General features: G+C 39.8%; 1 protein-coding gene across 17 annotated transcripts in view; it reads right to left on the bottom strand.

Annotated features, from left to right (window-relative positions):
• The window catches only part of FHIT (fragile histidine triad diadenosine triphosphatase), a 1,549,085-nt gene that overhangs the window by 1,361,604 nt on the left and 171,740 nt on the right, over positions 1-15,741 (bottom strand). The window contains exon 3 of one of the 17 annotated variants that reach the window (XM_086367104.1): positions 14,011-14,137. The exons of the other annotated variants lie outside the window; for them this stretch is intronic. The gene's annotated coding sequence lies outside the window, so the exon portion shown is untranslated. The remainder of the gene's footprint in view (positions 1-14,010; positions 14,138-15,741) is intronic. 17 annotated transcript variants of the gene reach the window in all.

Here is a 15,741-nt window from a genome sequence, read left to right as displayed (position 1 = left end):
CAGCTTATTTTACTTTGTTTGAAGGCAATAGATAAAAGCTTGTAACAAATGGACTGACTGCAGTTTTATCTCTTCTCTGAGCCTCGTGCCTATTCAAAAAGGAATGAGAAACAGGGCAGAAATGGGGACAAAGAAACAAGGAACCAAAAACATTCACAGTCTAGATAACCAGCTCTTATATAATCTAGCCATCTCTCAAAACCCAGTGAAATTCTTAATTATGAGAAAAAGAGAAAGGATATAAACAAGCTAATCCTAGATCAAAAACAGTAGTGCATTCCACTAAATTTTAACAGGCTTCTTTATGGCAAGACTTCAAATGATCTTTGAAGTGCAGTGTATTCTGTAATTGTCCAAGAAGGAAGACAGAGTTTCTCAAAACCTAGATGTCCATCGGCAGATGAATGGATAAGGAAGCTGTGGTACATATATACAATGGAATATTATTCGGCTATAAAAGGAACACATTTGAGTCAGTTCTAATGAGGTGGATGAACCTAGAGTCTATTATACAGAGCAAAATAAGTCAGAAAGAGAAAGACAAATATTGTATATTAACCCATATATATGGAACCTAGAAAGATAGTAGCAATGGTCCTACATGCAGCATAGACATGAAGAACAGACTTTTGGATACAGTGGGAGAGGAAGAGGGTGGGATGATTTGAGAGAATAGCATTGTAACATACATATATCGCCATACATATACATAATAGATAGCCAGTGGGAGTTTGATGTATGACACAGGGAACCAAAGCCAGTGCTCTGTGACAGCCCAGAGGGGTGGCATGGGGAGGGAGGTGGGAGGAGGGTTCAGGAAGGAAGGGACACATGTATGCCTATGGCCAATTCATGTTGATGTATGGCAGAGGCCATCAAAATATTGTAAAGTCATCCTCCAATTAAAATAAATTAATTTTTAAAAACTATCTAGCATGGACCATTCTCTTCATGGCACATATTATGGAATTGTGCTAGGTTCTGTGTATTTTAATCGCCACCTAACCAAATTCAGGGAGTGATTTTGAGGATTAATGGAAAAGGCCAAAGTAGAACAGAGTATAAAACGACTCCACACTCATACTATCATTCTTTTCTAGCATCATTAACAGTCCAAATGACTTTAATCTCACTGTATCTCCAGAATTCAGCAAAATGTCCTATGCATGACAGATGTTCAGTTAGTGGTAATGCTAAAGAGGCATGTGGTAAATGCTGAAGAGGGACTTTCCTGGTGACTCAGTGGTAAAGAATCCGCCTGCCAATGCGGGAGATCTGGGTTCAATCCCTGCATCGGGAAGATCCCCTGGAGAAGGAAATGGCAGCCCACTCCAGTATTTTTGCCTGGGAAATCCCATGGAAAGAGGAGCCTGGCGAGCTACAGTCCATGGGGTTGCAAAAGAATCAGACACAACTTATTTTTAGTGACTAAACAACAACAGCAATCAATGGTGAATATGGATGAACAAAGTCCTCTTCAAAATGCAGATGCTGGAAGAACCAAACTTCAGTCAAACCCAAGTGCACACACATTACTCTAGACAGATAATCAGATCAGATAAGTAAGATAAGGTACCAACATTTTTATTGGCATGGTACCTGCACAAAGTCCATAACCAATAAATATTTGATGTGTGAATGAATGAATAGATGAATGAATGAATGAAATTTGTCATAAAATGTTAAGGATGTTGAAGCACTGGTAATCGGGTAAAGGTTAGAGGATGCAGCCCAGAGCAGGAAGTTCAGAGAAGCATATATTCAACACACTGTTTCTCCTCCTGTAGATTTGTATAGGTCACTGAAAACATTTGGCATGCCAGTGAAATCACTCAAAAGGTCCTTGCTGAAATGAAAAACTTATTTGGAAATCTGCAAATCTCAGCTGTCTCTAATTCAACTCCGCCTTCCTAACCTATTATGAGTCAGTGCAGTCTCTCCAGCTCTATCCAGAATGAGAGAAGAAACTGAGCGCATGAGCCTCCCCTCTCTCCTGCTCCTTCTCTTCGCTGCCAACCTTTTTCCAGGCCACCTTTGAGAGCATCTCCCCTGGACTGCCCAGGGTAGATAACAGCAACTTTTTGGTCATGGCTCAAGTCTCACGGACACATGCATCCCTAACAAGTACCCAGTCCTGAGATGAGCTACCTGTCATCCAGTGCTCTGTCATGTAATGAATTCATAGTGCTGTTTATCTTGGCTGCAAGAGAATGAATTATTTGTATATTCAGAAAGTCTCCTACCACCTTTGCTCCTCTCCATTATCATAAAAGTTAAAATTATTTATTTATGAACCAAATAATGTATCTGAACATTTTAACAATGCACTAGCACTTACGAGGTTTTTATTTCAATTTTGTTAGAGATACAGTGTCAAATATCACTTCAGTACAAGTTGTTCTGGTTTCTCTCAATATCTAATAATATATGGGGTTCCATTCTGGCCTTGTATAATTAACACAAAAGCATAATGGACTTTCAGCAATCCTAGAGAAAATGGCAAATGGGTATCAGCAATAATTTATCTGTGGAATGCAAGGCTCTGATCAGGACATCCAAAACTACTCCAAAAGAAAAGGGAAAGAAAAGAAACAGAAAAATACTCCTTAGAGACAAGAGCCATCAAGAAAGAGGCAAACAGTCTCACAGACTGTTGTTGGGAATATAGAATGTGCCACATTTCTGGACTGTAACCTGACAGTATGCAGCAAATGTTCACAGCTCTAAAATGTTCCTTTCTTTGATCCATTATTTCAAAGACTGTATCCCAAAGAAATAATAAAAGCTATGCCCAATGATATAACATGTATGGATGCTCATTTACAGTGTTATCTCCCATGTAAAGAAACTGAGAGAAACATACAGGTCCACAAATAAGGAGCTTGTTTAACACATTTTATCTATAAAATGGATTGCTATACCATTATTAAAAAAGATGTCCCCGAAGAATCGTACTTTATAGGGAAATGCACAAAAACATGAAAACATGCATGCTATAAACTTACGCGGAACAGTAAAATGCAAGACAACCTATGCAGTCTATATCCAATATGTCAATCATATATATTTGCACGTATTTTTATGTTTTTATACATTATTCTACACAGAAAGCAATCAGTAAATATCTTTGAATGTATACATGGTATGGTGTATAGAAATACAAAAATGAAATACTCCAAAACGTTAATACCAGTATTGGCTAAATAGTAGAATTCTGGGCGATGCTTATTTTCTTCCTTGTATCATACTCCTATATTTTCCAAATTGCCTTAATGCACATATTATTTCTATATACCAAAAATATTATATAATTACTATGTGTGTGTGCTCAGTCGCTCAGTTGTGTCCAACTCTTTGCAATCCCATGGACTGTAGCCCACCAAACTCCTCTGTCCATGGAATTTTCCACGCAAGAATACTGGAGTGGGTTTCCATTTACTTCTGGTATATTGTTGTTGGGAGAAGTAAAAGAGAAGTCCTGAGTGCCTATTTAACAGTGACTTATCCCTCTCCTTCCTTTCTTACAGAACCTGACTCTGGTTTTGGTCAGTTCTTGGCAGCCCACACCCCCTACCCAAGGACAGAAGACTGGGCCCTACCCAGCCCTAGGTGTGAAGCTTCAGTAAACTAGTACAATCACTCGCCATGAATGGTAACTTCATTCTTCTTGAAATTGTTTTACGGTATAGTTTTAGAAAGCTGGCCAATCAACTAGGAGGGAGAACTGTTAAGGAGCTTCTCTGAAAGTTTTCCTCACTCTTAAGAAAACAAAGGACACATCAAACGAAGAGTCTTCCTCTCCATTTCTGGCCTTCAGACAGACTCTTTGAATATGTCTGGAAACACCCTAGCTAACTGGGGCTATAAAGGGACCCAAGAGAGCAACATTTGGCATTGGAAAATATCCTCTCTGGCATGTGGATTATCTGAAAGCAATCAAGGCCCAAAAGACTCAAGAAGAAACTATGACCTTCTTCCTAAATAATTTAGCTTGAGGGCTAGTTCAGACTAGGCCTATCACTAGAGCTGTGCAAAGAATATGGGCCAGGTGTGGCGAGGGCAGGGACTGGACAGCAGAGTCCACTTTGTGTTCCATTGTCTCTGCCTGGCCCAGCAAACATTTGTTTACCAAACACTGGTTTTTTCTCTCTATGTCAATTGCTTTCCTCCCCTTGTGAATTTCCAAATGACTACTCCCAACACCTTCTTTTGTCTTTAGCTGAAGATGCTATTTAAGGTGAAGCGTTTGGCCATTTGGGCAAGTTACTCAGTTTTCCTGGGTCTCTCCCATGTACATATGTTATTAAACTTTTGTTTGATCACCTCCTATTAATCTGTTTCATACCTATTTAATTCTTACGTTAGTCAGAAGAACCTAGAAGGGAAGAGGAAAGCATCTTCTTCCCCAACAGGGTTAAGACTGTAAAGAAAAATACCTGAGAGTGCAGCAATAAAAGAAAGTTCTCTGGTTCTCAATAATTTTACTGCTGAATTCTAGAAAGACTTTTCTAGATTTTCCATCTGTATGGTAACATTTTTCTTAAGTCAGTTAAACTGGGATTTCTGCGTAGAACACATGTAAGTCTTCCCTTTCTCCTATTCTTCAAATAGACATACAAGATGCACAACAGATACTTGTTCATAATTTTTACATACAGTTGATAGGGAAAGTGACAAGAAAGAAAAGAGTAAATAGACCTTTCCCTGCCTCTCAATACTTTGGCCATCTGATGCAAAAATCCGACTCACTGGAAAAGACCCTGATGCTAGGAAAGATTGATGGCAGGAGGAAAAGGGGGCAATCGAGGATGAGATGGTTAGATAGCATTACTGACTCAATGGACATAAATTTGAGCAAACTCCAGGAGACAGTGAGGGATAAGAAATTCTGGCGTGCTGTAGTCCATGAGGTCACAAAAAGTCAGACACGACATAGCGACTAAACAACAACCGCCTCTCACAGTGTGCACACAGGACCCACTTCCTCTAATTGTAATATAAAGGTCCTAATAAATGATAAAGTTTCCAAGCAAAGATTTGTTCTGCAACAGATTTTACCCCACTACAAAGGAATTCTAGGTCTTCTCAAGAAATCTTGAATAACACAGAACTCCTCTAATCCCTGCCTTCCGTAGGTCTTGAACAACTGTCCAGAGGCCATGATTTTGTAAAAGCTTCCCTAGATAGATGGGGATGGATGGAGTAGGTGCTACTAGATTAAAAAAAAAAAGCACTTGCTACTTGAATATGTACGATCTACCTTAACTGTGAGTCTTAGTCAAGTAATGAAGACTGACAGGCTCCTTGGCCTATGGGACTCTATGATAATAAAACATACACTTCTCTAAAAATGACACAGTTAAGAGTAAAGTGACTGGACATGATTTAGTTCTACATCCCAAACTGAACAACCTCCTCTTGCCATATTCTTTTGCATCTGATCCTCATGAGGAAGAATAAACCAGCCTGAGATATGTTTAGATATTTTCTCTTTTAGTGAAAGAATAAAATATTAATCTTTTTTAAGTCTGGAACATTACCTGTAATTTGGGTCTAATACTGAAAAAGTACATACAACTCCAAACTCAGCAGCACCATACCAGCAATGCAGAGCATTCATGAGTACCCAAGCCTTTGGAGGTCAGTGTGTGTGTTTCCTTTTTAGGAATATTGCTCCCCAGCCCAGAATGTGGCACTCAATAAGAGGGACTAACAGTGTCCTGCTGGCCTGCTCTCATGTGTCATCTTGCTGCATTTCCAGTTAAAGGCGTGACTGTAATGCTAGCAGTATAAATAATGGAGGCTGAAGCAGAGGCAGCTCCGAGGACACAATGCAGAAACTGCCACAGTTTGTCAACATCGCTGGCACCCAGCTCTTCATTACCTTCTTGAATAGGGTCAAAGTAGTTAAAGCGATGCTGTAAATACTGACTAAAACAAAGCAGCTGTTTATTCTTGATTTGGCATTGGGAATTTCTAACAAACAAGTTGCGTTTCCCAGGCATGGGTTATTAGACACGAGAATGTAATTGATATTAACCAACTTTCAGGCTCCGGTAACTTTTTCTCACTGCTTGTCAGTTTAATTTTTTTTTTTTTTAAGCATAAGTAGTGCATGCCAAATGGAAAACAGGAGGAAGAACAAACAAAACCCCTTAAGCCTTCAAAACCAAGTGAAAAACAACTAGCCTGTTTATCCCATAGACTCCTTTAGACATTTGCTATAAACATAGGAGAGCATGCCACGGAGTCTTCTCTTTCTGGAAGGGTATTCCAGTGATTTTTGAAAACGAGACAGCTCTAACTGTAATCGTGTTTTTCTTCAGAATTGAAACAGCATGAAAGAGACTCTGACATCACTAACTGTGCATCTCCCATAGTACAGCAGAGGTGAATATTGGTGATGCACAGGCCAAATACATTCCATTGTTCTGCTTCATTTAAACCACACAGTAATGGCTGACAGTGTAGTAAAGTTTTAAAAATTTAACATTTGTAAAATCTAGAGATTTCATTCAAAAAAAGGATGGAAGCTGTGACCCCACAGGAAGCAAACTCCCCATAACAACAACTTCTTGGGCTGTGCTGGGGCTGCTCCGGCAGAGTGGGGAATGCACTCTGCAGTTTGTTTTACCAACATCACCCACTATAGCCTCCCTGTCACTTAGGCCAAATGTCAGTTGCCTCCCTTCTTCTTATTTGTAGTGCTATTTTTCTTATGGTAAAGATCGAAGGAAATATTTCATGCCGGTGTATCTTGATCACAGGTGGGAAAGCAAAAGATGAGCTAAGAGGACTGTTTCAAGAAAAATGAAGAGATTACAGTTCTTTACAGAAGTACAGAACTTCTTCCCTAACCTCCTTTGCTCAGTAACAGAATCTCCCCTGCTGACCTCTAAATAGCATTTGAATGGGTGACCCCCTTAAGAAAAGTGTCAAGCTTAAAGTTCTGCAGAAGGAATGCCAGACACATAGAAAAGCCAGGCTAGGTTCCTTCTCAGACAAAAGCTGTCAATCCAAGAAAGGAAAAGCAAGTGCTCCACTTTTAAGAAAAACTGAGCAAATAGCAAGCATGGTATGGGGGACTAGGAAGGATAAAGGAGGGCCCAGTGTTTTACCAATAGCCTCTGACCAAGGTCCTTTCAGAGTAAGCAAGGCACAGCAGGAGGCTGCCTTCACTCTCTGAAATCTTCTAAAAGTCCGTGTCCGGTCTAGAGCTATAACCCTCATTGCCCGAGTGGTTTTATAATCTCTCTTTCCTCCTGCAAACAGAGGGGCAGGGCTGCAAAGGATTTTTGCTTTTAATAAAATAAATAAATAAACACACATGCACACACATACTCAGATAATAATATATGATGGCATCCTACACCCATAGGGGATTTCATAGAGAAAAATTTTCTGGTAACCAAAAGAACTTAGAGTGTTAGGACCCCACAAATCTGAAATGATGTAAGGTTAGGAAGACCACTGCATAGAAACAAACTAAAAATGATAAACTCTTCAGAGTGCTACAAGAAGTGAGTAGAACACACAGTCCTTTTCCACCAAACTCTATAGGAAAAAACCCAAGGAAACCTGTTAACATAACTGAGAAAGTTAAAGAGCAAAGTAAGGAACAACAGTATATTAATTTCCTACTATGTACCAAGCACTGTATAAACATTTTAACATGTTTTGATAATAAATAATACTTTTTCATTGTTCATACATTCATTAAATAAGTATTTGTTCACTGCCTTCTATGTGTCAGGCATCTTTAGGGATCTATAAAGTTAAAGATATGGTTTTCCTGCTGTTAAGTTTGAATCTCACAGGGAGATAGACTCAGATGAAAATAATACTGGTTATAAATGTGATAACAATGACACAAAAGTGAAGTCGTTCAGTCATGTCCGACTCTTTGTGACCCCCACAGACTGACTGTAGCCTACCAGGCTCCTCTGTCCATGGGATTTTCCAGGCAAGAATACTGGAGTGGGTTGCCATTTCCTTCTCCAGGAGATCTTCCCAACCCAGGGATTGAACCCGGGTCTTCCGCATTGTAGGCACACGCTTTACCATCTGAGCCACCAGGGAAGTCACTAACAATGACACAAGGAGTTCATAATGGCTGTCTTTCAGTATGTACTCACTATGTGAGAGGAACTGTACTAAAAATGTGCATTACTTTTCATGTAATACCTCATAAGTGTCCTATAATGGAGACACTAATATCATCTTTATTTTACAGAGAAGAAAAGTGAGCCATGGAGAAACTAAGTAACTTACCTAAGGTTATATAGCTAACAAGTGGAAAATATGAGATTTAAACACTGCCTGTTTTCTACAACAGATCAACACCGGCAACAGCAGATATGCCAAGGACAACAGAAGCACAATGGAAGGCTCTTACATGCTTCTTAATTGGCAAAGCATGTTCCCATCTAGAGAGCAAGTTTTCAGAATTTATCAGCCTCAAGAGGCAGAAAATAAAATTGGCTTTTAAAATGACTTCGTTCAAGGTGTGAATGTCAGAGATGCAAACAGCTGGTAAAGGAACTTGGGATGGACCAATAGGCACCTTGTGTATATTGTTTCTAATCCCCACAATACCACATGAAAGAACCCTATAGAAAAGAGCACAGGGCTCGGAGAGGTCAAGTGATTTACTCAAAGGTCATGAATAGTAGAGATATGTCTTGAATTTGCAACAATATAACTCCAAAATCAATACTTTCTCCCTTATACAAAGTATAAGGTATCAGGCCAAGTCTCTCTGCAAATATTCACTATGACTTTTTTTATTCTTCATTCATTCAAAACCAATTTATTCTGCACATACAAGGAACACCCTCATTATTTGACAAGTAAATTAAGGAGACATATTTGTAGACAAAAAATCCCATGGATGGAGGAGCCTGGTAGGCTGCAGTACATGGGGGTCTCGAAAAGTTGGACATGACGGAGCAACTTCATTTTCACTTTTCACTTGCATGCCTTGGAGAAGGAAATGGCAACCCACTCCAGTTTTCTTGCCTGGAGAATCCCAGGGACGGAGGAGCCTAGTGGGCTGCCGTCTATGGGGTCACACAGAGTCGGACACGACTAAAGTGACTTAGCAGCAGCATAGACACTTACAGGCAGGACAAAGAAGGCTGAATGTGTTTATTATTTAAATAAATGCTATGAATGCAGGCACTTTGCTTTGTTGTTCACTGTCACACACTTGGAATGCAGTCTAAAACTAACAAACATCTGTTGAACAGAAGAATAAATAAAGACAGTACAAACTTAAGGGAGGATTAACTCTGACTAGAGTAAAGAAGAGAGAGCCTCCTAGAGAGATGACACTGAATTGGGCCTGGAAGAACGATGAGGTATGGACAGATGAGAAATGAGGTGACAGGAGATGAAGGTTGATGTCTCAGGGTGAACACAGGTACAAGAGCATGGCTGTCATGGAACCTTTGGGTAATGAAGTTCAGACATGCCTAGAGCACAGCACAGATGAGGAACAAGAGTGAGAACTAAGGTCAGGAAGGCTCATAAGGCACCACTCTGCACAGAGCCTTTAAGCCCATGGTAAGAAACACAGGCGGGATTTCCCTGGTGGTCCAATGGTTAAGAATCTGCTTGCCAGTGCCGGGTACACGGGTTCAATCCCTGGTCCCCTGGTCCAGGAAGGCCCCTCCTGCCACGGGGCAACTACACCTGTGTGCCACAACTCCCTAGCCCACATGCCTAGAGCCCATGGCTCTGCAACAAGAGAAGCCACTGCAATGAGAAGCCTGCCCATCGCAACTGGAGAGCTGCCCCAGCTTGCTGCAACTAGACAAAGTCTAAGCACAGCAAAAAAAAAACCCAGCACAGCCCAAAATAAAATTAAAAAAAAAAAAAAAAAAAAACATGATAAAAATATTTTTTAAAAAAGAAAAGAAACACAGGCGGCCACCTGAGGTGGAAAGTAGTAATATGTCAACTTTGGGTACTAGAAGGATATTGCCCCTATTTAAATCATTCAATGGTGCCCCACTGTCCTTAGACTAATCCTAACTGCTTAACCCACTTTGAAAGACCTTGTAAATCTCTCTAGTCTCATCACTTTGAAGAACTGTCATTGCTACAACTCTAGAGTGAACCTTAATCGTTCTCCTCCTGGCCTTTGCATGGGTTGGTTCTTCAACCTGGAAGACTGCCCACTAGTTCTCCACCTCTTCAATTGGCTGAGTCCCACTACTTAACTCAGAAATCTCAACTCAGAAGATACTGGCCTCTGGGAGTCCTTCCTCAATGCCCCTACATCTGGACACCTTATATTCTACACTTTGTTCATCTCACAATGTATCCTGAGTGTTCTTACCTCTCCCTTCTATCACTGCCCACTATGAGGGCAGGAACTATCTTTGTTAGATTCCAAGCACCTTGTAAACAGCTCAGCACATGACAGGTACTCAATAAATATCTTGGAAGTAACTGTTAGGCTAGTGAATTGACTAATTGATGGACTGATTGATTACTGTTGAGAATATTGAGTCTGGGAGAGCCCTAGGAGTTACTGCTGTAGTCCAGGGGAAAACGCCTCCTTATAGAGGCTCAGAAGCATTTATTAAAGCAGGCACTTTCTTAAGTGGAGAGACTGGAGTCATTCGTTGGTCAAGGGAGACAGCAAATCAGAGAAAAGCAGGACCAGCAGGCAGTTGCTGGGGAGACCACAATTCCACAGGATGACGAGCCATTAGCATGCAATGCTGGGTAATCTGATTTTCATGACAGACAGATTTATTATGACTTCTAAATATATAAATCCCAGGTTATGCTTTACAGCTAACCTAACAACTTGATATATGTGTCTGACATCCCATCTTAAAATCAGATTCCAGCTTCTAATTAATTTTTACTCACCCATCGCTATAACTAGAGAGGCAGAAAATCTCAGTGGGATAAACAATAGACAAGGTATTAGTCATTCGCATTTTGTGGTGCATTTTCCATCCAACACTGAGTTTCCTTTTACTTTGCTACACTCTTCTCCCTCTGAGGAATGAGTGGAGAACCTGGCACACGAGCTGATAGTCATTATTTCTATTCAGTAATCAACCCCTACCTCTACTCCTACTCCTCACCCTCCACTCCCATCCCCTCCCACACACACAAATTAGAATGACACAATTCTACTCAGTCTGAAGATCTAACATTGCTTAGGTGATAACACACATCTCACTTTCTCCAATAATAGTTTTATTATTTAACTATTAAAGCCAAGTTGCAAACTCCATGAAGAGCTGACTTCAAACCAATAACAATGTTCCTAAAAGCTGAAAGTCTTCTCTTGTGGCTCAGATGGTAAAGAATCTGCCTGCAATGCAGGAGACCTAGGTTTGATCCCTAAGTTGGGAAGATCCCCTGGAGAAGGGCATGGCAATATCCACTCCAGTATTCTTGCCTAGAGAATTCCATAGACAGAGGAGCTTGGAGGGCTACTGTCCATGGGCTCACAAAGAGTCAGACATGACTGAACTTTCACTTTTCTTTCAAAAGCTGAAAATGCTGTCAACAGCTTTTTATATAATTTCAACAACATTCATAACTCACTCACACCCAGATACTCTGGTACAACAGGAGTCAGGAAGAGTTTCCCAATCTGCTGATTTCTTTAAAATGAGCCTCTGTAAGTCTGCATTTTGTAAGGTAATACTAACATATGCAAGTCATTTTTAACACATTTTCTTCCATCTCCTTTCCCCAAATATGAAAGCCAACACAGGCACAACAAACCAGGTGAGTTTTGTTTTTTTTTTTAAAGCTGGTCACCTTCAATTTTTTTAATTGCTTAATAATTGAGTTCTCACTACGCATCAGGCACTGTTCTCAGTTTTAAATGTATTAAATCCACCCCCAAATTCTATATGGCATCATAATTTTCCCCTTGTCACATGTGAGGAAACTAAGGCACACAGTTTACAGAGCTGCTTGCAGTCAGAAAAACTGGTAAACTGAGATTTAAATTGAGGCTGATAGCTGAGGCTTCCCCTCCTTGATCTTAACCAACATACTGCCTCAGGGACTGAAGAGAGAGCTTACTAAATAAATGATAGTGTAAACAGCTGGATGTGTTTGCCAAAGCCATAAATCCAAACTACACAATCAACCTCACATTGAAAACACCACTGTGTTTCTGGCTTTTTGTAAACAACTTTAAATAAATTTAGACACTAGCCTGTTTACCTGCCACAGGATGGAATATGGACTAGCAAAAGAAAGACATTCAGCAAAGAACTTTGCCTGATGGACATCATGAATCACAAACGTTGCCAATTTGAGTTTCACAATAAACATTGAAAATACGAACATGCAAGAGAATCTAAAATCTCCTCATTTTGTTACAGTATATGATTTCTAAATCTCCTGTGCCTACCTGATTTATTTGATGGTATGAAAGATGCATTATTAAAGACACATACACACACTCAAACCCCAGACTATCGGGATTATTTTGTACTCAATTTGTCTTCAGCTGAGCCCTGAAGATATTTTTAAAAATGGAATCACATAATTGCAAATAGAGATTCATTCACTTCCCCTTCAGGATATGTAATAGTATATTTATATTAACAAAACTGCAGAATCACCTTGCAAAATCAAATTTAAATATTCAAAGTATTTTTAATTCTTCCCCCCACCCAAAAAAGCTTACATTTGAGGATGGAACAAGTTCTGTACACCAGTAAGTAATCACATGAAATAAATAAAGTTTTTAATTAAAATTATCACCAAAACCTTTAAAGTATTTCTTTTTTTTTTCTGAAATAAATTTACACCAGAATTAAATTTAGACATACATTTGTGAGAACACGTGGAGCATTCATGTTACAACTAACCTACATGGCTGATTTGTAATTTTTAGAGCCTTTTAATAAAACTGTATTTTGACTCCAACACTATTTAGTTAGGGCTTTATAAAACATTTAATTATAAAATAAGATCTACAATGTTCAAATGAAACAACACACAATATAATCAAATCCCTGGCATAAAGCCATTCAATGTGTCATTCCGAGGTTAGTTTTCTGGGCCCACTCCAGTTTAAAATAGCTTCTCCAGTAACACCACACTGCCCTTTCTTCCCTTTGTCCTCAGAATTATTAGAGCATAATGTAACTCTTTTGCAAGCCTTAGGAAAATATTATTGGAATGCATGGCAAAGATGCGGAGAGGAAATGGAACTAGAGAAAAAAAAAAAAAGTTTAAAAAAAATGGAAAATCAATTACTGTTTTTAATAACAGTAGTAATAGCTTTTGTACTAAGGAAAGAAAAATTGCCCAGAGACAAAATAGATGTTCAGTATTACAGTACACTAATGAGTATATTTACATATAATTTTCTGAAATTTATGTCCAAGACTAACTGCAAATAGAATTGAGTATCAATGTGAGTTTACAGAATCCATTCATTTTTCTTCTAATCATACTGAATATTTAAGGTGCTTGATTAAGTTTCAATTATTTCTCTTCTGGAGCCAACAGAGAACCCTGACAGCTTTCAAAGTGATGGATTAGTGGGGCATGTCCCACCAATGGGCAAACATTCCTGGCTGTCACAGCAGGAAGAAAAACAATGAGAAAGTTCGTTCAAATTCACACGCAGGCCACTGGATGAAATCTGTAGAAAGCAGGAAGACGGCCAGTCTTGTCAAAAGGCTACTACAAAAAAGAGAAAGAGCAGAGACCTAAACTCAGTTGGACTTGCTTCCTCTTCATTTCATGGCAGCCTGGAGAGAAGCCTCTGACAGAGAACCATCTCCCACTGCCCCTGGAAAGATTAAAAGAGTCCGGGCCCTAGCAAATCTCCTGTACCAGGACTGAGAAGCAGAAAAGGAAATGAAGCTAATTTTCAGTAACCCTGCTTCCTTGTTCAGGTTTCCTGAAGCATAATAAAACAGAGAAGCTGTTGTCTCCAGGGTTTCACTCCCAGCTGTGCTCCACAAGTTGGAAAAAACAAGAAAGGACAAGTTAACTACTCACACCAACCTGCTTCTCCTGCTGCTGTCCTTCCAAATAATTCTAAGGGAGGCTGTGATCCCTTCTCCAAAAGGCTTTAAGAAGAAGATATACTCCTGACTGCACAAGGAGATTTAGGTGAATTCCCGGCTGAATGCTGAATGAGAAACAAAACGCTTTCTTAAGATGCAGAATCCTTGATGCATTATGTTCTACTGTGTGCTGAAAGCATCATCAAATCCATAATTAAATGTTCAAAATCTGCCTTGATGATCCACATAAAGTTCAATTTGGTCAGTTCATCCATTTAGGTGCTGAAAACAGGTAGTCATTCTTATGCATGTCCTTTCCATCCTCCCTATATTAGCTTCCTAGGGCTGCGATAACAAAATACCTCAAACTGAGTGACTTAAACGAAAGAAATGTACTATCTTACAGTTCTAGAGGCGAGAAGTCAATAGGGTCATGCTGCCTCCAAGACTCTGGGTAGAATCCTTTCTGCCTCTTCCTAGCTTCTGGTACGGGCCATCAATCCTTGGCATTTCTTAGCTTGTAATTTCATCACTTTACCTCAGCCTCTGTCATCACAGTCTCCTCTAAGGCATCCGTTTATCTGTGTCTCTTCTCTTCTTAGAAGAACACCAGTTACACTCTAATAAGGGCCCATCCTGTTCCACTAGGGTATTCTTAACTACTTACATCTGCAATGATCTTGTCTCCATGAAGGTCACATTTTAAGGCAATGGGGGTTAGGATTTCAAATATCTTTTAGGGGGACACCATTCAACCCATATACTCTTACCACTAAGTCATGTGGAGGCGCCAGACTACCTCCACACTGTCTCTCAAATCTGTCTGCTTCTTTCTCTCTCTACCACTACCCTGAATCCCAGATCATCATCTCACTGGAACTTCCTAAATCCTGACCTTGTTTTTCACTGGCTCCAATCCATTCTCCAAAATACTTATTTAATGGAATCTATCTTACACACAAAAATGTAAATAAATTATAATAAATTTTCGCAGAATACACATGTAACCACTCCCAAATCAAGAAATAGAATGTTACCAGCACCCTAGAAACACACTTCATATCCTCTCCCAGTTTATTCATCTGTTACAGTTGTTCAGTCGCTAAGTGGTGCCTGACTCTGCAACCTTATGGAGTACAGCACACCAGGTTCCTGTGTCCTTCACTGTCTCCAGAGCTTGCTCAGATTCATGTCCATTGAGTCAGTGATGCTATCTAACCATCTCATCCTCTGCCACCCTTTTCTCCTTTTGCCTCCCCATCATCAGGGTCTTTTCCAATGAGATGGCTCTTCAAATCAGAAGGCCAAAGTATGGGAGTTTCAGCTTCAGCATCAGTTCCTCCAATGAATATTCAGAACTGATTTCCTTTAGGATTGACTGATTTGATCTCCTTGCTGTCCAAGGGACCCTCAAGAGTCTTCTCCAGCCGCACAATTCGAAATCATTGATTCTTTAGGACTCAGCCTTCTTTATGGTCCAGCTCTCACATCCGTACGTAACTACTGGAAAAACCATAGCTGTGACTAGATGGACCTTTGTTGACAAAGTGATGTCTCTGTTCTTTAATATACTGTCTAGGTTTGTCATAGCTTTTCTTCCAAGGAGCAAGCAACTTTTAATTTCATGGCTGCATTCACTATTTGCAGTGATTTTAGAGCCCAAGAAAATAAAATCTGTCACTGTTTCCACTTTTTCCCCATCTATTTGCCACGAAATGATGGGACCAGA

Source organism: Bos grunniens, chromosome 22, assembly GCF_055505025.1.
Source record: "Bos grunniens cultivar Pamir isolate PY7600 chromosome 22, Bosgru_T2T1.0, whole genome shotgun sequence".
Classification (NCBI taxonomy): domain Eukaryota; kingdom Metazoa; phylum Chordata; class Mammalia; order Artiodactyla; family Bovidae; genus Bos; species Bos grunniens.
The sequence above is the reverse complement of the archived record's forward strand: the minus strand, read 5'-3'. Positions and strand labels throughout refer to the sequence as shown.